This window comes from Oryctolagus cuniculus, chromosome 18, assembly GCF_964237555.1.
Source record: "Oryctolagus cuniculus chromosome 18, mOryCun1.1, whole genome shotgun sequence".
In the NCBI taxonomy this organism is placed as follows: domain Eukaryota; kingdom Metazoa; phylum Chordata; class Mammalia; order Lagomorpha; family Leporidae; genus Oryctolagus; species Oryctolagus cuniculus.
Window position 1 is genome coordinate 4393490 of NC_091449.1, and position 22122 is coordinate 4415611.

Consider the following 22122-nt stretch of genomic DNA (forward strand, 5'->3'; position numbering starts at 1 on the left):
GTGGAGGATGGCCCAGGTGCTTGGGCCCTGCACCCCATGGGAGACCAGGAAAAGCACCTGGCTCCTGGCTCCTGGCTCCTGGCTCCTGCCATCGGATCAGCGCGGTGCGCCGGCCGCAGCGCGCCGGCCGCGGCGGCCATTGGAGGGTGAACCAACGGCAAAGGAAGACCTTTCTCTCTGTCTCTCTCTCTCACTGTCCACTCTGCCTGTAAAAAAAAAAAAAAAAAAAAAAAAAAAAAAAAAAAAAAAAAAAAAAAGAAAAAAAGAAGTTAAAGTTGTACATATTGTGAATGTACTAAAAGTCAGCAAACTATACACTTTAAAGAGCTGGTTTTATGTTATTTGAATTTCAGCACACTAAAGAAGGAAAACATTGTTTCTCATAAGTGCCTGACAATCCAACAATTCCTCTCCTGTGGGGAGCAACTGGGAGCAACTCGGACTAGACTAAGTTACTGGAATTAAGACTTATTCTATGCATCTGCTCTCCCACAATATGGCGCTGAGAAGGGAAACAGCTTCTACACAGCTGCCTCCAGTTCAACCAATAGACTGTGGGACCTGCTCCTGATTGGAGGAGAGCAGCGTACTCGGCGTGTGGGTAGCAGAGTTGGGATTGGTGGAAGAGGACTATAAAGGAGGAGAGAGACAACATGCACCAGGAACATCTAAGGGGAACATCTATCTGAAGGAACACCTGTACAGCCCCCGAGAGAGCCGGCCAGCGGTGTGCCGCTCCCCTGCGGAAGTGGGGAAAAGTGGCAGGGGGCCCGCCCCTCCACGGAGGTGGAGGGGCGGTAGCCAACCCGGGAAGAACCAGCAGCAAACCCGGGGAGGGCCGAGCAGATGAAAGAACAGCGCAGGGTCCTGTGTTGTTCCTCCAGGAAGACGGGGAGTGACATAATGGTGCCGTGACTCGGATATGAAGCCTAGGCAGGGTTTAATGTCGTTCCTCCATGAAGAGGGGGAGCGACACTCTCCTGCACATATAACCACAGGGATTGAAGCAGGAACCCAAGCCGGTGTTTGCATCCACGGGTTCAGAGCAGCCTCATTCACATGAGCCCAAAGATGCCAGCAACCAGAATAAGCGCAACAGATGTGTGCGTCCACAACAGGCGGTGTTTGTAGACACGGCTGATACTCTCCTGTTAGAAAAGAAGGAGGGTCTGGATAATCGTGGAGAAACCCTGAAGATATGACAATACAGAAATCAGCCGGTATCACAAAGAGACCATGGTCAGCTTTTGCTCTGAGAGGTACCCGGGGGTGCAGATTCAGAGGGCAGAACGTGGACTCGGGTGTGGGGAGGGAGCATGCAGGTGCCTGCTGAGTGGGTCTGGGGTTTCTGTCTCCACTAATGAAGATGTTTGTGACAGGTGCTGGTGGGTACACGACACAGTGAATGTGAGAGGTAGCTACAGCATGAATTAAATTTCTGTCAGGTCTGTAATCTGTGCTCTGTGAATTTCAGCTCAATTAAGAAGGAAGACACAATTACCAAAAACATTTTTGCCACCTATTTTTCCCTTTAAATGAACACATAATAATTTAGGAGGCGCAGCGTGGAATTCGAAGGTGTGCTGATCTCACCAGGGTGTTCCCATCTCATCATGTCTTGTGTTTGAGGCCCCCAGCTCCTCTTGTCGAGTTCTTTATTAAAACACTCAACAGGGCTGGCGCTGTGGCTCACTTGGCTAATCCTCCGCCAGTGGCACCGGCACCCCGGATTCTAGTACTGGTTGGGGTGCCAGGTAGTAGTCCCGGTTGTTCCCCTTCCAGTCCACTCTCTGCTGTGGCCTGGGTGGCAGCAGTTTTTGACCCAAGTGCTTCGGTCCCGGCACCTGTTGCGAGACCGGTAAGAAGTACCCAGCTCCTCGCTTCGAATCAGCTCAGCACTGGCTGTAGCGGCCATTAGGGGAGTGAACCAAAGGAAGGAAAACCTTTCTCTCTGTCTCTCTCTCACTGTCTATAACTCTGCCTGTCAAACACACACACACACACACACACACACACACACACACAACAGGTTATGTGAGCGACAGTTGCCTCCTTGTGCTGTGCAGACTAGAGCCATTCCTTCTATATGATTACACTTTGGGACCTGTGGACCAAACCTCCCTCCATCTCTCCCACAAGACGCTCTGATGCATTATTGATCACCATCCTACTGTGCTGCTATGAGATCAACTTTTCCAACTTCCGCATAGAAGAGAGAACTTACATTGGATTCCTGGGAAGGCGTCTTTCACTTCATGTTCTCCGGTCCCACCCATTTCTCCACAAATGACTGGGTTTCTTTAACACATTTTTTTGACAGGCAGAGTTAGATAGTGAGAGAGAGAAGCTGGTGCCGCGGCACACTAGGCTAATCCTCCGCCTTGCGGCACTGGCACACCGGGTTCTAGTCCCGGTCGGGGCACCGGATTCTGTCCCGGTTGCCCCTCTACCGGGCCAGCCCTCTGCTGTGGCCATGGAGTGCAGTGGAAGATGGCCCAAGTACTTGGGCCCTGCACCCCATGGGAGACCAGGATAAGTACCTGGCTCCTGCCATTGGATCAGCGTGGTGCGCCGGCTGCAGTGCGCTGGCCGTGGCAGCCCTTGGAGGGTGAACCAACGGCAAAGGAAGACTTTTCTCTCTGTCTCTCTCTCTCACTGTCCACTCTGCCTATCAAAAAATAAAAAAAAAAGATAGTGAGAGAGAGAGAGACAGAGAGAAAGGTCTTCCTTCCATTGGTTCACTTCATTAAGGGTTGCTACGGCCGGCAGGCTGCACCAATCTGAAGCCAGAAGCCAGGTGCTCCCTCCTGGTCTCCCATGTGGGTGCAGGGCCTGAGGACTTGGGCCATCCTCCAATGCCTTCCTGGACCTCAGCAGAGAGCTGGACTGGAAGAGGAGCAACCAGGACAGAATCTGGCGCCCCAAACAGGACTAGAACTTGGGGATCTGGTGCCGCAGGCAGAGGATTAGCCTAGTGAGCTGCAGCGCTGGCCTAACACATTTTTACAACAGAATTATAGGAGTTGGGACAGCAGTTAAGTCACTTCTTGGGATGCCTGAATCCCACAGCAGAGTGCCTGGGTTAGGTCCAGATCTACCTCTGAGGTGGCTTCCATTACTGCACACCTAGGAGACAGGCAGTGGCTCAATGCTTGGTTCCTGCCTCCAGGAGGGAGATCTGGCTGCAGCTCCAGGCTCCTGACAACCTAGAGCAACTCTGGCTATCACCAGCATTTGGGTGGTGAACCAGCAAACAACGGATCTCTCCCTCTTTCTCTTCCTCTTTCAAACAAAATTATAAGTATTTTAAAATAAAATAATGATAGGCCTCTCATCTTAATTTATTTCTGCCCCTCCCATTCCCCGAGAATGGGAACAAATGGTTTCTCTCTGCTAGTCCACCAAACTCTAGGCTGTATTTTCTTCCAAGGGGTTTTCCTATTCCTATCATATCTGCCGGACTAGGTTCTGTGATTGCCTGGAGTGGGAGTGTGAAGATCCCGTGCCAGGAAACCCCTGAATCTTCCTTGTACCAACTGGAGATCTTGGGAAGCCACACACGAGGTGGTGGAGAAGGAACTGGGGTTGCAGAAGGAGGCTGATTCATCAGGACTCCCATGGATACAACACTGCAGGGTGTTACCATGGGACATAGAAAGGACTCCCACGGATGTAACACTGTAGAGTGTTACCAGTGAGACACAGGGAGGATTCACAGGATATAACACTGCCAGGTGTTAACAGTGTGATAGAGGGAGTACTCCCATGGATACAACACTGCACGGTGTTACCAGTGCCTACATAGGGAGGACTCCCACAGATGCAACAATGCACGGTGTTACCAGTGGCAACGTAGCACAGATTCACAGGATACAACACCCCAGGGTGTTACCAGTATTGACAGAAGGAGCGTCACCTGGGCAGCCCCCAGTGTTGCCCTAGAGTTGGTGGTGCTGGGTGAGGAGACATCCAGGGTCTTCAGCCCTCATGTGGGAATTTTACCTGATTTTTAATAGACTTCTAGAATGGTTTTAGGGAACAAATGAGAAGTTACCACATGGGGTTGCTATAGACCCTTCACCCAGCTCCCTGTTAGCATTGTAGGTTAATATGGCACATTTCTTCCCAGCTCCCTTAGCTCAACTAGTCCATGGTTTATTTAGATTTCCTGTGTCGGAACCTAATCCTTTATCCTCGTCAGGATCTCATACTGCCTCTGGTTCTCTCTGTCTCTTTAGACTCTCCGATTCCCTTGTTGGTGATGACCTTGATGACAGTTTTGAGGAACATGGACACAGACTATCAAGGACACCCCGCCCTGGGAAGCTGTGTGACAGGACTGGGTGATGGGTCACTACATAGAAGATGGGAGAAAAGAGCTGTCCCCAGCACAGCCCAGCAGGGACCCAGAGGATCTACGAGCCTGGCTGCTGCTGCGGATCTGGGGCACCTGGTTCCCAAGGGAGCCTCACCCTTCCTCCCCAGCACTTTCCGCGTGCAAGGAAGTCTATGTGCAACCTGAAGAACCAAAGTGACTCCATTTAAAGAAAATTAAATAAAAAGCAGCTTCCATTTCCCATAGCAGACCCGAGTCCTTGTAAAAGCAGGCATTCAGGCATTCCGGGGATATGAAAGCTTACCAAAGACAGCTCAGCAGACCAAAGGCAGCTCAGTAGAGATTACCAAATGAGGTAACTCCCTGAATCCAAGCCAAATGGAGACCCCCCCCCCCCGAATAAGAAAACCCAGAACAGCCCCGTCCTGTAAGCCCCGGCTGATGTAACCCTGTGGTTTTTTCCTTTAAAAGTGCTCCTAAACAAAGGTCGGGGCCTTCCTCTGACCTCCCCTGTGTCGCCTGGTCAGATGAATTCCTGCCATGTCTTGTACTTTTAAAATAAACCTTGCCTTTGCATTTCGGTGTGATCTGGTCGCTGATGACTTCCTGGGGAGCTACTTATCTGGGCATAACACAACTCACGACTGAGAAGTGGAGAGCCACACACCTGCTCCGGCCCAGCCTCCTCTGCAGCTCTACCCCCAGGGCGGCCCCGCCTACGTATCTTGAGGGGGTGTCTGGGACCCCTGCTTTCTGGAAGAGCGCGTCTGTGGTTTCCAGAAGAAAAGTGCAGGGTCTCTGAGTTTCTGGAAGGGGGTGTGCGGGGTTTGTGGAAGAGTGCTTCTAACTCCCTGGGTTTCCGGAAGAGAAGTGCGGGGTCTCTCAGTTTCAGGAAGTTGGTGTGTGAGGTCTCGAGATTCCGGGGTCTCCTGAAGAGCACGTTTGAACTCTGCAGGTCTCCGCAGGAGGGTACTGGGGTCTCTGCACGCGTGCCTTAGGTTCCCGGGTTTCCGGAAAAGCCCGTCTGGCATTTCTGGTCCGTCCACCATTAACCTTCTCTCTACCCGGCAGCTTCCCCTTCAGCCCCACCTGCCCCTCGAGCCCTTGGTACCACGCCCGCTTCCTGGTTTTACTTCTCGACGGTGCCAACTCCCTGAGCGCATGGGCGGCTCCTTGGCTCACTTGTCCACAACAGTGTGGGACAGAGAGGGGATCCTGGGCTGCACCACCCCTCCGGGCCCAGACCCCCACGGCTCCCTTCTCCTAGCCCATGTTGGGCACAGGGGAGGAGCTAATGGGGAGGAGACCCTTAGACACCTGCACACCTGAGAACTGGAGCGCCACACACCTGCTTCGGCCCAGCCTCCTCTGCAGCTCTACCCCCAGGGTGGCACAGGCTCCAATGCAGCTCTACCCCCAGGGCGGCCCCACCTATGTATCTTGAGGGGGTGTCTGGGACCCCTGCTTTACGGAAGAGCGCGTCTGCGGTTTCCAGAAGAAAAGTGCAGTGTCTTAGAGTTTCTGGAAGGGGGGTGCACACCTGCACACAGAGGAGAACCCACGCGGGAAGTCACTCAGGTGTGGGCTGTGAGGGACTTGGGGAGCAGCATGGTGGTCACCAGGGGAGGGCGTGGGATCCGCAGGTCAGAGAGCAGAGCTACAGAATCACGTGGGAGAAGAGGTCTAGAGGTGTAGTGTGCGTCATGGCAACTGTAGTTAATAACGCTCACTGCATGGGCAGCTGAAATTGCTTAAAACTGTGTCAGATGCTCCCAGCACACAATACGTCTGTGAGGTAATGCACACATTATCTAGCTTGGGTTAGCTCTTCCACTCTGTGTGTGTGTGTGCGTGTGTGTGCGTGTTTCATGTTTACATGACAAATAGACACAAATACAACCTTTGGCTTCAAAGTAACTATTCTTTAAAAGGAGAAAGTGTGCTGCCCTCACCCCTTCTCTCAGGCTCCTGTGACAAGTCCTGCCTGGCCGTGGAACAGGGTCTGTGGTGAGGCCAGGACAGAACATTTCCTTGCCATGTTGTAACTCCTCCAGCGTCCTCTTGGATAAAGTTCCAGTGAGTCCCCGGGGCAGGGGGAAGGACTCCCTACCACAGTGCTAACACCAGGGTGGCCAGGGAACCTTGGCTCTGGTCCTAGGAAACCCCGCATCTCTGAGGTTGCCACCGTGGCAGCCCCCAGGTGTGGCGGCCCCCAGTGGTGCCCTGGAGCTTGTGGTCACAGGTAGGTGTCTCTCAGCTATGCTGTGTCCTCAGCAGAGGCTCCTGGCTGGCTGTCCAGGGCCCTGTCCACAGCACGGGTGTGCAGAGGAGCATGGGAACACAGAAGAGGGAACCACAACTCGGGCAAGGATGAGACGTGAGTGGCTTCTTGCCACCCCCCCACATTCAGCTCACGTCCTCTGCCGTCCCCCAGGCAGTATCCCTGGGGACAGGAGGTCAGCTGAGCCAGGTGGGCATGGGCACAGCACAGCAGCCACGAGCGGTGCACACGCTGGAGCATGGTCGAGTCCCAGTGGGCCAGGTGAGAGCTGAAGTTTGCGTGTCACAGCATGTCCACATGGCCCGGGACAGACTTCTATCGATTCCTCTTAGACACGTGAAAATGTGAAAACAGGCTAAGCCCACGGGCCATCCACAGAGAGGCCATGGGCTGGCTCTGGTCCTTGGGGCAGGATGTGCTGAGCTCTGCTGGGCACACAGCTGCACGAGAGGAAGTGCTGGTCAGGCCGTGCACAGAACTGCACCCATCAGCACACTCACACACGCAGGCACACACACGCAGACATTCACACGCAGACACACAGATGCACACAGACATGCACAGATGCCTACACCCAAAGACACACATACACACATGCACACATACATGGGTGCACACACCTCCACACAGAGACACATGCATACACATATGTACACACATCAACAGGACACATTAGAAACAATCCCATAGGTATCTCGCTTCAAGGACACAGAAATAAAGAGCCAGTGGTGGAGACGAAGGCTTAGTTGAGAGGCTTCTGGCTCGAGTGGGAGCGGAAGCGGGTACTCGGCAGACACTGCCCAGGAGGTTGGACATGATGGGGTTTAGCACCTCCCAGGGAACAGAGACCCCGCCCCAAGTCCCTGAGGAGGGGGCTTTGAACCAAGGTCTCCGCAGAGCTCCAGAGAGCGAGTGCTGTGGAGAGAAAGCGGTCAGGACCCTCGGCCCACAGGGAAAAGCTCCGGTCACCACCCCAGCCGGCCACATACAGGGAGCGTGCACCTGCAGATCTGGAAGCAAAGTTGTGAAACCCAACACCCGCGGCCTTCACGAGAGCACGAGGCTGAGTCTGACCGAGTGGGGTGGGAACCTGCACACCCACAGCGTCCACCGGAGAGCTGCCCCCTGCTGGGCACCCAGCCCCGGGGGAACTGGGGGAGACCACAGAAAGGGAGCTGGGGCCCTCCACGGGGAGCAGAACCCACTGCAGCTAAACCCTCAGAGAGAACAACCGGCCTCAGGAGGAAACAAAGAGACCTCCCCCCACCCCGGGGTGGGGGCTCAGTGGAACTTTATCCAAGAGGACACTGGAGGAGGAACAACATGGCAAGGAAATGTTCTGTCCTGGCCTCACCCCAGACCCTGATCCACGGCCAGCCAGGGCTTGTCACAGGAGCCTGAGAGAAGGGGTGAGGGCAGCACACTTTCTCCTTTTAAAGAATAGTTACTTTGAAGCCAAAGGTTGTATTTGTGTCTATTTGTCATGTAAACATGGCACTTACCCCCCCACACACACACCCCTCCCATGATGCAACAGGAGGCCCGGGTTCAATTCCCGGCTGCAGGTCTGGGTCCAGCTGCCTGCTCATGTAGGTCCTGGAGCCGTGGTCCCGGGTTGGGTAGCTGGGCTCCTGCCTCCCGTGTGGGGATGTGGATGGAGCTCCTAGCCCCTGGCATTGGCCCGGTTCACCCCAGCCATCACAGGCATTTGGGGAGTGATCCAGCAGAAGGAGCTCGCTCTCTCTCTCTCTCTCTCTCTCTCTCTCTCTCTCTCTGCCTCCCTCCCTCCCAAACTTTCTGAATTTAAAAATAGAAGATCAGAAACTCAGGTGAAAGCCAGAGTTGGACCCCCACCCCAGGAGACCCCGTGGGGACTTTGGCTTCATCCTCACGACGCCAGGGTTGACTTGAGTTCCGTGGTCGGTGTTTGCAAAAAGTTGTGTTGGGGGAACTTGGGGTGAGCCGGTCCCAGTAACCCAGGACAGGAGAAGAAACCCGCCCCAGGTGTCCATCCCCGGAGCCAGAGCGGCCCTGCCTCAGTCCCGATGCTGTCTCTGAAATCCAGCCACTGTCATCTCCCCGAAGGCGAGTACTCACAGGCACAGATGTGATCAGGGCCCTGGGGGCACCAGCCAGGTCACACAGGCGGAGCCTTGTTCACTGTCACTTCCTGGGAGCACAGAAAACCCGCCTTCTCGTCCCCACCCTCGCTCCTGCACCTGCAGGGAGATGGCCGCGGTCCTCCCGGTTCTGTTGCTCAGAAAGGAGACAGAGCCCACGCTCCCTTTTCCAGACGGGGGGCGGTGCGTGCGGAGTCTCACTTGTCTCCACGGCCGAGAGGAGTTTAAGTGGGGGACACGAAACCCTGTGCCCTCCCTCGTCTCCCCTGCATGTGGACAGCACGGTGACCTCCCAGGGCCGCCCCAGGACTGGGCTCCTCCATCTGCCTTCCCCCCTGTTCTGGAGCTGCAGATGCGCTGTGAACCCACCCAGTCCTGGCCCTAGGGCACCCAAACGACAGGAGCCACCCAGGCCAGCAATGGATGGGAGCTCTGGGGAGGCAGTGGTGTGGTGTTGAAGCTGACAGGAACACCGAGGGCGCAGGTGTGGTTGGATGTCCATAGGGCCGTGATCAGGTGGCAGAAGGAGGGCTGCGACCCCGCCTGTAAGAAAGTCAGTGTGAAATCCCCAGGGTGAGTGGCATAGGGCCTCACCCACCACATCCTGTGCCCAAGCGACCCAGAGCAAGCTCTGGTCGGAGCCCAGCGAGCCCCTGGATCTGGTGGTCACCGGTGAGTCTGCCCGCTGCCATGCAGTGGTGGGGGCAGGTGGCAGCCCCACCCAGCCATGCTCTGCAGGTGTCAGAACAGGGGCTGCTTCCTCTGGGAGGAGCCTGTAGGAGAGGGAAGCCCAGCAGGGCATCGTGCAGGACTCCTACCAAGGACGGCACCCGGGTCCCTGGGACAGGGGAGAGAAGCAGGCCGGGCAGAGAGAGAGGCTTGTCCTGTGGGAGGGCCGCTCCCACGGAGGGAAGGTGTCCGGGCCACGGTGCTCCCTACAGCCGGGGACCTGTGTCTCAGACTGAAGCACTTGGTAGGATCTGCAGGAGGGCTCGTGACAAACACAGAGAGCTTTGGCCCAGAGTCACCGCAGCCTGGATCAGAAGGGCCGAGAGCTGCAAGCAGCCGAGTGTCCCCTGGGGAATGCGTGGCAAACGTGGGCTGCACCGCCTGCGAGGGAACGGGCTGAGCTTGCAAAAGAAGTTGAGACACGAGGCGAAGATTAAAGCTGTTAAGATGCTGAATTCTATATTATGTATGTTTCCCCCAAAGACATAAGCAAACAGCCGCCCCACCCGAGTCTCTGACTGGGGCTCTGAGGTGGCCCCTGGCCATCGGCTGCCCCAGGCCGTGCTGGCGTTGTGGTCCTAGTGGCCAATCTCTGGGAAATCCCCGGGGACAGCGGCTCCCAGAAAATCTGATCCTCGCTCCTGGAAGCTGGGGGCACTGAGCGGCTCCACCTGGGAGCACGGCTGGGGAGGGCGTGTCTGTGGCTGGGGCAGGTGTGGGGGCAGGAGGAGGGTCTGAGGTTGTAGGGGTGGAGCCTGGGAGGCAGGAAGACACCGGCCACCTTCTTGTGCAGGAATGTACGACACGCCCACCCTATGGGTTCAACCAGGGCCCACGGTGACCTCGGGAGAGAATGTGACCTTCTACTGCCGGCTAGAGATGGTGACCAACACCTTCTTCCTGCTCCAGGAAGGCGGGCCCAGCCACCCACAGGCAGCCACCAGGCGGTGCCAGTGGAGTTCCCCGTGGGCCCTGTGACCTCGGCACACACAGGCACGTACAGGTGTTTTGGCGCCTATAGCGGCCATGTGTGGTCCTTCCCCAGTGAGCCCGTGAAGCTCCTGGTCACAGGTGAGGAAGCCCCCAGTTCCCAGCTCCTCCCTGGGCTCCTAAAGAAACCCCAGGGTCATGTCGAAGGGACGTCCACCCCAGGGGGCCAGGGAAGGAGAATGGGGGGGGCAGAGAAGGCCCCCAGCCCCGACCTGTCCTCTTCATCTCTGTCTCCAGATGTGGGAGACCCCAGCCTGAAACCCACAGACCCCGCCCCTGCTCCCGGTGAGTAGCTTGCTCCTCCACGATCGGGAGAGCTGGAGCCTTCCTGTGTGTGCCCGTGGATGCCGTGGGCTTCCCCGCCTGCACAGTGCAGTGCAGGTGCCCCAGGTGTGGTGGTGTTCAGTGCCCACAAGCCGCCGGCAGTGAAACCCACACCCTCCCTCTCATGCTGGTCCATATGCAGAACACAGGTGCACTAGGGACATGATGAGAAGTTACCCAGAGCTTGTGTCCCCGGGGCCCGTGACACGCAGGGAATCTTGTGTTTAAGACATGGGCGCAGTCTCCAGGAGACCTCACTGTGTGTATGGGAATATTCCAAATCCCAGGACAAGCCCATCTGGAGCACTTCCGGGCCCTAGCATTTTGGATAAGGGACGGGCAACCCATACAGCTGTGCCCATCAGCCAGAAAAACCTCCTGGTCTCTGGGGCACAAGCGTCCTGGCTGAAGTGGATGGAACGTCCATGGGTGGATGTCGGGAGAGAGAAATGTGTTATATGAGGGCAGTTCAGAGAGCTCATGGAAAGTGCAGGGGTAAAAGGACTGGGCCATCTTCTGCTGCTTTCCCAGGCACATTAGCAGGGAGCTGGAGAGAAGTGGAGCAGCGGGGACTCGAACCGGTGCCCATAGGGGGTGCTGGTGCTATAGGCAGAGGGTTTAGCCCATTACACCACAGCGCTGGCCCCATAAACTTCTCTTTTAACTCCATGTCCTGTGAAGTTTTAGAAGCCCCCTGGCGTCGCACACAAGGAGCAGTGGTGACCTGGAAGGGGGACCTTGGAGGGCTAAAGAGGGCCGCCTGGCTGGGCACACGCAGGAGACATCTGGGTGAACACTGGCCGACGGAGCCCGTTAGTCGATTGGTTCTCAGAACGAAGAGATTTCCAGAAAGACAGGGGCGGGAACCAGCAGTGCCAGAAGTCAGGAAGGGGAGGTGACAAGGGACTGGCCAGGAGGCTGGTGGGCAGGGGGCTGGCTCAGGTCGCCAGGGGAGTGCCTGGCTTTCGATTTGACGCCTTGTGGAGAAAGACCCACGTGAGGGGGGCGCAGAGCCCCCGTCGGGGTGGGAGGCATGAGAAGCATGTGCAATAGTGCAACGCCAGCTTCTGCCTGGGTCCTGGGGGCCCCTGCCCGCGGGGTGAGGCTGCTGGGACCCCTGTGAGGCATGGGGTGGAGAGGCTGGGTGGGCGGAAGCCAAAGCCGACCCTCCCTTCCCACAGCAGGCTCGTGGAAACCCCGTCTCGGAACCACAGTGTCTAGAGTCCAGGACGGTGAGTAGCCGGGCTCACGCGGGGTGGGGGCAGGAGGAAGGTCTGGGAGGTGAGGGGAGAGGAGCGGGTGGGTGCAGTGCTGCATCCCATCAGCGGCCCCTCTGCTCCAGCCCCAGCCGCCTGGGATCACACCATGCAGAACCTCCTGCAGATCGGCCTGGCTGTCCTGGTCCTGGTGGCTCTGACGTGGCTCCTGGCTGAAGACTGGCTCTGCAGGTGGAGGACCCAGGAGGGAGCCAGCCGTGCCCAGGCCGGCATGGACTGCGACGTCTGCGTTGTGCCGCAGAGCGGGGGTCACCTGCACGGAGTGGGGGGCGGGGGTGGAGGTGACGGCCTGCTGATGCAGATCCGCTCCTTGGTGTGTGCACCTGCTCCGCCACCACTGACCCACTCTGGTCTCCCCTGACAAAGCAAACAGCCCTGTCCTCCATAGCAAGGCTGCGGCTGAAACTTCACGCACACTCGCAGCACAGCTTGGGTTTCCATGAACTATTTGAGGTCGCTTCAGTGCTGCTTCCCATCATGTGCTTTGTCCTGATCTCTCCCTCCCTTGGCCTGCGGGGTGCCCCCCCCCAGTCTCTTTCCCGCCGCTGTACCCGAGTGCCACAGGCTGGGTGATGGACAGAGGCTCGTTTAGCTGCTACCCTGGAAGTCCAGTGATGATCACCCAGGGCGAGGGATGGACCCTGGGACTCCCTGAGACCGGGGCCTCCCTCCTCCCCTCATGCTGAGACCAGAGCTCAGGACCCCATACCCGTCCTCCAGGGCCCTTTGTGCCCAATGAGGTGGGGAACGGAGTTACCTGTGGCCCTGGAGTCTGCAGTCCTGACACAGCCCAAGTGCCAGAGCTTCTCCCACCCCGGCGGGGTCTCACCGACAGTGGTATGGTCCCACCAACGTGAGTGTGGTCTCACCGTCCTGGCTGGGGTCCTACTGTTATAGGTTTGGTGTCACTGACCTGGTGGGAGGGGTCTCACCATAGTGGGTGGGGTCCCACTGACCTGGGTGGGGTCTAACTACCCAGGTGGGGTGTCACTGATGTGGGTGGAAAGGGTCTCACCATAGTGGGTTTGGTTTCACTGTCCCAGGTGGGGTCTCACTATCTTGTTGGGGTCTCCCCGATATGGTTGGGGTGTCACCGACCTGTGTGGGAGAGGTCTCACCGATGTGGGTGGGGTCTCACTGCCCCAGGTGCGATCTCACTGGCAGACTCAGGGGGTGGGGGTGAGGGTGGGGGCAGAGGGGCCGCTTGGGGTGGGGGCTCCTGTGCTGGATGCAGACGCTCTCAGAGTGGGCGGGGGCGGTGGAGCTGTGCTGTGAACGCCTAATGTCCCACTGTTCACCTTGAAGCCCTGAGTGTGGCGAATCTCCTGTTCTGTTTTACCACAAAACCTGTCCCCAACAGTGACCCCCTAGGGAGCAGAAGTGTCCCTGGTTGAGGACCACTGTCACATTCTGTAACAGGGTTTCTGGAACCTTCCGTGTGGTGTGGTTTTGGCCAGGGCCTTCTGTGCACTGAGGCGTGGGTAGCAGCAGCCCACAAGCATCCCCAAGCACCACCCGGTGTCCCACAGGTGGCAAAGACCACCCCTGCTGAGCCCACGGACCCGAAGCGTCCCGGCCCGTATGCTGGTTTGCTCCAAATTTCAAAGGCTTCTTTCGGTCTTGCAAAGACAAGCCGTGGGCACAGGATCTGGGGAGCACTGGTTTCCTGGTCTGCTCCTGACCAGGTTAAAGAATGTGGGGCCTGGAGACGGGGTCATGGCCCAGGTTAAAGCCGCCAGCTGCGATACCAGTGCCCCACAGTGCAGCACCAGTAGGAGTCTCAGCCTCTCTGCCTGCAGTCCAGCTCCCTGCTATGCAGCTGGGGGAAGCAGCAGAGGATGGCCCAAGTGCTGGGGCTCCTGCACCCACGTAGGAGACTTGGAAGAAGCTCCTAGCCGCTGGCTTCAGCTCAGTTGGATCGGAAGTGCAGCAGCCGGAACCCCTACCTGAGCTCTGGTACAGGATGCTGGTGTTGTGGGCGGCGGCTTCACCTGCTGCATCCCAGCACCAGCCCCTTGATCTCAGCGCCCAGAATGGGACTGGGGAGTCCGAGCGTGGTCCCACTTAAATTCTTGCAGGAAGCTGCAACCTCTTTCCCTTAGCAACTGCGCCATCCCAGGTCCCCTCAGCAGCACCTGAGGCTTCCCTCTCCACCACACCAACGCTGGCACCCGTGGCCTCGCCCGTGGCAGCCCTCCTGCGGGGTGCGATTCAGTGACTCCCCTGGTGCTGGCATCCTCTCCCTCCCTGCGGCCGCTTGATTCTGCGTGAGAGATGCCCATCCAGTCCCACTCCCCTCTGTAGCAGGGTGTGTTCTCTGCGTGCAGCAGACGAAACCCTGCCTGTATACAGACACAGGGTGACCTCATGGATGTGGGTCGTCACAGGAAGAGCGAACACCTCAGGATTCAGAGAACTGAAAATGAAACAAAAAATGACCTACATGAAGGATCTCTGTGGGTGAGATCCTGGTGGAAAGAAGGGGCCATGAAAGAAGGATGCGCCTTTCTCTGAAGGGAGGAGAGAACTCCCACTTTGCTCATGGTCCTGTCTAAATACAGACAGTTTGCGGACTCAAAAGGCTTTCTTAAATCAAAAAAAGAAAGATTATTTATTTATTTGAAAGTCAGAGTTACATGGATATTGAAGGAGAGGCAGGGAGAGAGAGGTCTTCCATCCACTGGTTCACTTCCCAATTGGCCGCAATGGCTGGAGCTGCACTGATCTGAAATCAAGAGCCAGGAGCTTCTTCCGGGTCTCCCATGCAGGTGCAGGGCCCAAGGACTTGGGCCATCTTCTACTGCTTTCCCAGGCCCTGGTAGAGAGCCGGATCAGAAGTGGAGCAGCCGGGACTCGAACTCACGCCTATATGGAATGCCGGCACTGCAGGCAGCAGCCTAACCCACTATGCCACAGCGCTGGCCTCCAAAAGGATCTCATAGCCAAGGCAGCTCATGTCAACAGCCCCGGATGATCACTGACGTCATACATAAGAGTGTTAATTGTTAAATCAACAACAGGAATCACTATGCACTAACTCCCCATGCAGGACCTCTGATCTTCATGAGTTGTATTATAAGAATTAACTGTAAAACTAGTTCTCAACACTGTGTGTGCGCTTGTGTGTGTGCAAATTCTTTAAATATTTACTAGAGTTGGTCTGCTGTAGAAAATTGATTGAAGAGGATGGCACAGTGGCACAGTGGTTTAACACCCTGGCCTGAAGCGCCGACATCCTATATGGGCTCTGGTTCAAGTCCTGGCTGCTCCACTTCCAATCCAGCTCTCTGCTATGGCCTGGGAAAGCAGTAGAAGATGACCCAACTCCTGGGCCACTGAACTCATTTGGGAGACCTAGGGGAAGCTCCTGGCTCCTTGCTTCAGATCGGTGCAGCTCTAGCTCTTGCGGCCAATTGGGGAGTGAACCAGTGGATGGAAGACCTCTCTCACTCTTTCTCTCTGCTTCTCCTTCTCTCTCTGTGTAACTCTGACTTTCAACTAAATACATAAATCTTTACAAAAATAAATTTGATAGAAAATGAATCTTAGTGGAGAATGGGACTGGGAGTGGGAGAGGGTAGAGGAGGAGGAGTGAGAGTGTGGGAAGAATCTCTCTATTCCTAAAGTTGTACTTATGAAATTTGTATTCATTAAAGGAAAGGTTTCTTTGGGAGAAAAATAATAATTCAACCTGGGCTGGCATTGTGACTCAGTGAGTGAAGGTGCTGCTGAGATGCCAGCATCCCACACAGGAGCACGGGTTCGAGTCCCAGCTGCTCCACAGAATCCAGTTCCCGGCTGATGCACTTGAGAAAGCAGCGGGAGAAGTCCATGTCTTGGGCACCTGCACCCATGTGGAAACCTGGATGGAGTTCCAAGCCCCTGACTTCAGCTTGGTCTACCATAACCACTGCAGCCATCTGGAGAGTGGACCAGTGGATGGAAGACCACATCCCCCCCCCCTTCTTCCCCGGTAACTCTGCCTTTCAAAAATATAGATAAATAAATCTTTAATACATAAATAAAAGGAACCGAACTATGGGAACAGGGAGTTGTAGTAAATCCACCCACATGTCCTGTACTGGTGGGGATCGGCTCTAGGAACCCTGTGCCGGGTGAGTCTGGTCATGGGACATCAAGGAGTCCCGGCACACACCTGCATGATGGCAGCTACTTCACTCTGGGCTCTGAACTCCGCCGTTCACTCCTGGGCTGGGAATGGCAGAGCTCGCTGCTGTATTCCTATGAGAATATCCACCGGGGGCCGGGCGTCCTCCTGCAGTGGTGCAGACCTGTGTATCTAGGACTCTGCCCGCAGAAGCCGTGCAGCAAGAGTATGATCAGGCCGGCAGCTGTCAGCTTCATTAGAATGTTGGGGGCACCAGCATTCAGGTGGTCTATAGCTGACCAAAATGTGCCTGAGACACCTGACGACGCCGTGACTCGGGAATCCAACATTCTCCCTCAGTCTAAACGCCAGGCTGCAAAGCTTCATGGGAATTCCTCCCACACATTTACGCAGGTAGGAAACACACATACACATGCATGCCCACACACTCCAAAATTTACATACCCTGTTCCCAAGGATAGAAAAAAGGAACGTTTTATCAGACACGGAGAAAGTGCTATCAAAACCAGAGACAGAAACTGTTAGATGGCAAAATCCTGGGACGGATGCTCCCATAAACTTAGACTCCCAAGAAAACGCTCACAAAGAATACTCGTTCCTATAAGAAGAGAGGAATAAAGGGGACATGACCACACCGGTTGGTTGTTGGTGGTGAAGGCAGGCACCGGTCACTTGATACTAAAGAATCGATGGCGTTCAATACATTACCAGAAGTCACAGCTCATCAGACACAGACAGAGCTGTTTTGTCTGGGAGATTCTGCATCCACCTGTCAGTCATCACATCTTCTCTCCGGAACGTCAATGCAAGTCCTTTGCCCACTGCCCCCATGCGCAGCCTGTTTCTTGGCATGAGTTGCTGAATTCCTTCTGTATTTTGAGGTGAACCCCTTAACAGCTGTGTGACCTGCGAATATTTTCTCCACACTCTGGGTCTCCCTCTGCTTCTCCTGACTGTTCCTTTGCTGTGAAGCACGTTTTAATTGAAATTATTCCATTTTTTAAATCTATCATTTATTTCTATGAAGGCAGAGAGAGAGGGGAAGGAATCCTCCTCCTGTGACTCAGCCCCCCAAAAGGCTGCAACAGCAGCATGCTCAGCCAGGGTCCTGGAGCTCCATCCTGCTTCCCTCGCGGGTGTCAGGGCCCGAGTCTATCTATGCTGTCTCCTGCTCCCTTCCCAGGCCCATCAGCGGGACGCTGGGTCTGAAGCGAGGCAGCCAGGCCGGAAGCCAGCACTCGGACTGGGATGCCAGCATCGCCAGCAGCTGCCCCGCATTGACCTCCTCCACTCGTGGGATTTTGCTTCTGTTGTCTGTGCTTCTGTGGCCACAGCCAACCAATCACTGCCCAGACGCCGTCACGGGGTTCCCCTCTGTTTTCTAAAAGGAGTTTCATTATCTCAGGTTTCACGTAGTTCCCTTTCACATAATTTAAAATGATTGTGGTAAGACCTAAAGATATTTAAGTGACCCAATATTACTTATACGTATGGGGAGTCCTGTCATGTTTTGACCCACGTCTGTATGCGGACCAGAGGGAGCGTATCTAAGTCCTCAAACATGTATTCATCCTTGGTGGCTAACAATAAAAATGCCATGACTTTTGAACACACGATGGACAGGGCTCTCATTCCGTCTTCTGCAGATGGAAACAGTTTTCAAAGCACACCGCAGGTCCTCTCCTTCCCCAGTGTGCGTTCTCGATGCCCTTGTAGAAATCAGTAGACTGTAACAGTGACCGTCCGTCTGGGTTCTCTCTGCTGTTCCCGGTCCCCGTGTGTTCGTATTTGCTGCCATGCTGTGTGGACACCACAGCTGTGTCGTGTGTCTTGAATCAGACTGTGAGACACTTCTGCTTGGGGATTTAGTCTCAGGGTGGTTTCAATATTTGGGGCTTTTGTGGTTCCATGTAAATCATGAGTTTTGTTTTACTCCAGGCTGCTGGAGGTCTGGGCTCTGCTAAGTGGAGCTGTGTGGATCTCCCTTGGAGCGCTGACGGGAGTTCGTGTGTGGACCGCGATCCTGCGACCTGACGGTGACCAGTGAGGGCAGTTTCTGGTTGAGACGTTGGGTTGTCTTTAGGTAAGAAGATAACGTCATCAGGAAAGAGCGGACGTGGCTTCTTCCTTCCCAATTCGGACGCTTCTGTGGCTTCTTCTCGCCCACCTGCTCTGGCGAGGACTTGCAGGGCCGCGCAGAGCAGCAGTCAGGGTTCACGTTTCCTACAAGGTCCGCACTCTTCCTCTACGGAGACAGCGGCAAAGCAGCGCGCACTCCCCTCAGTGACGTGTGAGCGCAGCATGTCCGCGTGCGCCTGCGCAGTCACGGGTCGGTGTGTGTGCTGTAGCGTGTCATCATATGCATGCGTCGTCCTGTTTTGTGCGCACGTACAGTCACGTGTCAGGCTGTGTCCGTGAGGCCAGTGGCGGTGTGCGCCTGAGCAATCCCTTGACGACGTGCGCATGCGCAGTCCAGAGTCGGTGTGCGAGTGCGCGAGGCCGCCTCAGGTGAGTCCGTGTCCGCCCACACGGGGAAGCTGAGGCTCAGGGCAGAGGGGTGTGTGAGGGGACGCAGTGAGGGCGCCTCCCCCGGGAGTCAGGGCAGGCGGCAGGGAGGGGGCGGCGCAGGTCCTGGGAGGCCTCAGGGCCCCGCAGCGGGGTGGTCGGGTCAGGGGAAGCTGTGGCTGAGGGGCGTGGGAGCGGCATCCTCGGCGGAGAGGACTCCATGACCCCGCCCTGGTGGTCCTGCTCTGCCTGGGGGAGTCTGAAAGACGGGGAGGGGAGACCCTGCTCTGGGAGGGACCTCGCCCCCGCCCCGCCCCCGCCCACAGCCAGGCCCTGCTCCCTGGAGACCCCAGGCTCAGGAGCCCCGGGGAGGAGAGGACGGGCACAGGGGCAGGGGCAACCCTCTCACGGGGAGCTCTCCTCCAGGCCTGTGCGGGCCCCAGGACCCGAGTGCAGGCAGGTGAGCGTGCCCCCACTGTGCCAGTCCCCTCCCCCGCCATGGGACAAGGGCCACCCCGGGCAGCTGGGGTGGGGACAGCAGCCCTGTCTGGTGAGGAGGGCGTCTGGGAGGGTCCTGGCCTGCGAGGGGACGTGGTCCTGGGACCCAGCCTCTAGTTTCCTTCCAGGGACCCTCCCCAGACCCAGCCTCCGGGCTGAGCCAGGCTCTGTGATCGCCCTGGGCAGGCCTGGGGCCCTGTGGTGTTGGGGACCCTGGAGGCCCAGGAGTGTCGTCTGTATAGAGAGGGAATCCCAGAGCCCTGGGACAGAGCGATGCCCCTGGAGCCCGGAAACAACGCCAAGTTCCCCACCCTCTCATGGCCGAGGTGTACGCGGGGCGCTACCGCTGTGTCTGCCTCAGCGCTGCTGGCTGCTCAGAGCCCAGTGCCGCCCTGGAGCTGGGGTGACAGTGAGGAAGCCACACCTGAGCAGGAGCTGGGTAGGTCACGGGGACGCTGAGAGAAGGCGTAGATGGGAATTGGGTGCGGGGCCTGGGCTCCTGGGCCAGACACCCAGAGTGAGGGTGGTGGGACTGCAGGGCAGGAGGGAGAAGGGTGTGGTCGGAGCCAGGGTGCAGCCCAGCCCCTCTTCCCTTCTGACCCAGCAGGGCCCTTGGTGGTCCCTGCAGAGGGTTGATGGGGTCACACAGGATCTCGGGGTCTGCCCAGCACCCTTCCCGGCAGCCCTGGGCCAGGCTCCCACAGAAGCCGGAGTAGATGCAGCACTGGACAGGCCCCACCCAGGACGGGCCTCACTCACACCCCTGAGGCTCAGTGGGTCTCTAGACCAGGTCAGAGACTGCTGGGACGCAGCGGCACAGGCCATGGTGCAGTATGGGCCCTGGACCGGCTGCTGTAGGGAGAAGCTCGCCAGGCTGTGGGTGCTGCGTGGCCCGGCCCCTATGGGGCTCCCCTGGTGACCCAGCAGCACAGGGCAGCCCGACAGGGTGATGTGGAGGCGGCTCATCAGAGGGCCACGCTGAGCTGCGTCGTGAGACATGGGGGCCTGGAAGTACAGAGTCCGGGGCAGGGCTGGGGTCTCTTCATCCTCACGTCCTGTCCCTGTTCTCAGGAGGACCGGATACCAGCAGCCCCTCGCACCCCCAGCCAGGCTCCCCCACTGGTGAGTGAGCTAAAGGCCTGACCCAGGGCTCAGGCAGCTGCGGGGAGGTGGGGTCCCAGGTGACTGAGGCTGGCCGGCCTCGGACACCCCTCCATGCACGCCCCAGCCCCAGCACCCAGGACCACACCCTGGAGAACCTCATCCACATGGGCGTGGCGTCCTGCTGGGCCTCGGGCTTCTGCTGGCCGAGGCTTGGTACAGCCAGAGAAGGACCCGAGCCGCAGGCCAGCGATGACCTGGAGAGAGGACAGCGCTGGGTCAGTGAGGCTGTGCCCCGGTGGAGGGGGGAGGCCGGGCATGCAAGGTGAGAAGCCTCGGGAAGCGGGCGGAGCTCACCTGGGGTTGCAGGAATGCTGCTCAGGGGCAGGGACCCGGGTGGGCGGCTGGCTGTGCTGCTTCCCCGGGCTCCCACGCACATTCTGGGAAGGGGCCCCAGCCTCCCCCAGCCCTGCCCACCGCCCTGCAGGCTCCCGTGCGGTTCTGTGCTGTTCCTCTCCAGGGACCACACACAGCTCAGTGGCCCTGAGTGTCCACAGGAGCCCATCTAGAGGGTGGTGATGCCAGGATTCGCTCCCCTTGATCTTTAGCAATTGTGCCAGGACATGGGCGGGACACCAGTCACTCAAGATGGATTCAAAATTGCACTCACCAGAGGAGGCGATGACACATGGGCTCACATGTGGGAGGTCACAGTTAATGGATCCAGGCCGGCACTGTGGCGTTATGCATAAAAGCTGCCGCCTGAGGTGCCAGCATCCCCTGTGGGTACCAGTTCGAGTCCTGGCTGCTCCACTTCCAATCAAGCTCTCTGCTATGGCCTTGGAAAGCAGCAGAAGATGGCCCAAGTGCTTAGGCCCCTGCATCCATCTGGGGGACTCAGAAGAAGCACCTGGCTCCTGGCTGGGGATCAGCCAAGCTCTGGCTGTGAGGGCCCATTGGGACTGAACCAGCAGATGGATACCTCTCTCAATCCTTCTCTCTGTAACTGTGACTTTCAAATAAATATTTTAAAAAACTTGTGGCTCATCAAACTGTAAGGTAAAATCCGAGATGAACGTGGGACTCCGCCTTCCCAGAGGACCACACAGAAGTGAAAGACTGAAAGTGTGTGCAGGGTTTCTTCAGGCACAGAAAGTTCAAGGTCATCTGGATTTCTCAGTGCTCGCCTAACATAAACCCCACAACACGGTTGGCTCTGGTGGACGGCAGCACCCGGTGTTCTGGAAGAGTGTGGACGCCTGCCGGCTTCCTCTGATGGCTGATTACTCTGCAAGTCTGCATTTCCCACACAGTTCAGTGAGGCGGGGTTAAGTGTGTGTCTGGATGCTTCTCCCGAGTTTCCAGTTAAGGGGCTGGGGACTCCACCCCACCACAGCGTAGCTTAGGGAGTAAAGCCAACACCTGCAGCACCGGCATCATTATGGCCTCCAGTTTGAATCTCGGCTGCTCCACTTCAGATCCAGCTCCCTGCTAATGTGCCTGGGAAAGCAGTAGAATATGACCCAAATGCTTGGGTCCCTGCACCCACGTGGGAGACCCAGAAGAAGCTCCCGGCTTCTGGCTTCAGCCTGAGAGTGAGCCAGCAGGTGGGAAATCTGTCGCTGTCTCTCCTCTCTATGTCTCTCCCTCTCAAATAAATCAGTCTCTGAAAAGTTTTTTTAAACATTCCTAGAAGGAAATACCTGGGTAAATATGACCTCAGACTTCATCACAGCATCTTAGCTGTTGGCAAAAGTACAAGGAACAAAGGAGAAAGTGGCTGAATTGATCATCCCCAAAGCTTCAGAACTGTGCACCATGGACAGCTCTCA

At 56.9% G+C, this 22122-nt stretch overlaps 1 pseudogene; it reads left to right on the top strand.

Annotated features, from left to right (window-relative positions):
- Positions 1 to 6706: 6706 nt before the first annotated feature.
- On the top strand, positions 6707 to 20332 carry LOC127486922 (natural cytotoxicity triggering receptor 1-like; annotated as a pseudogene).
- Positions 20333 to 22122: the final 1790 nt, after the last annotated feature.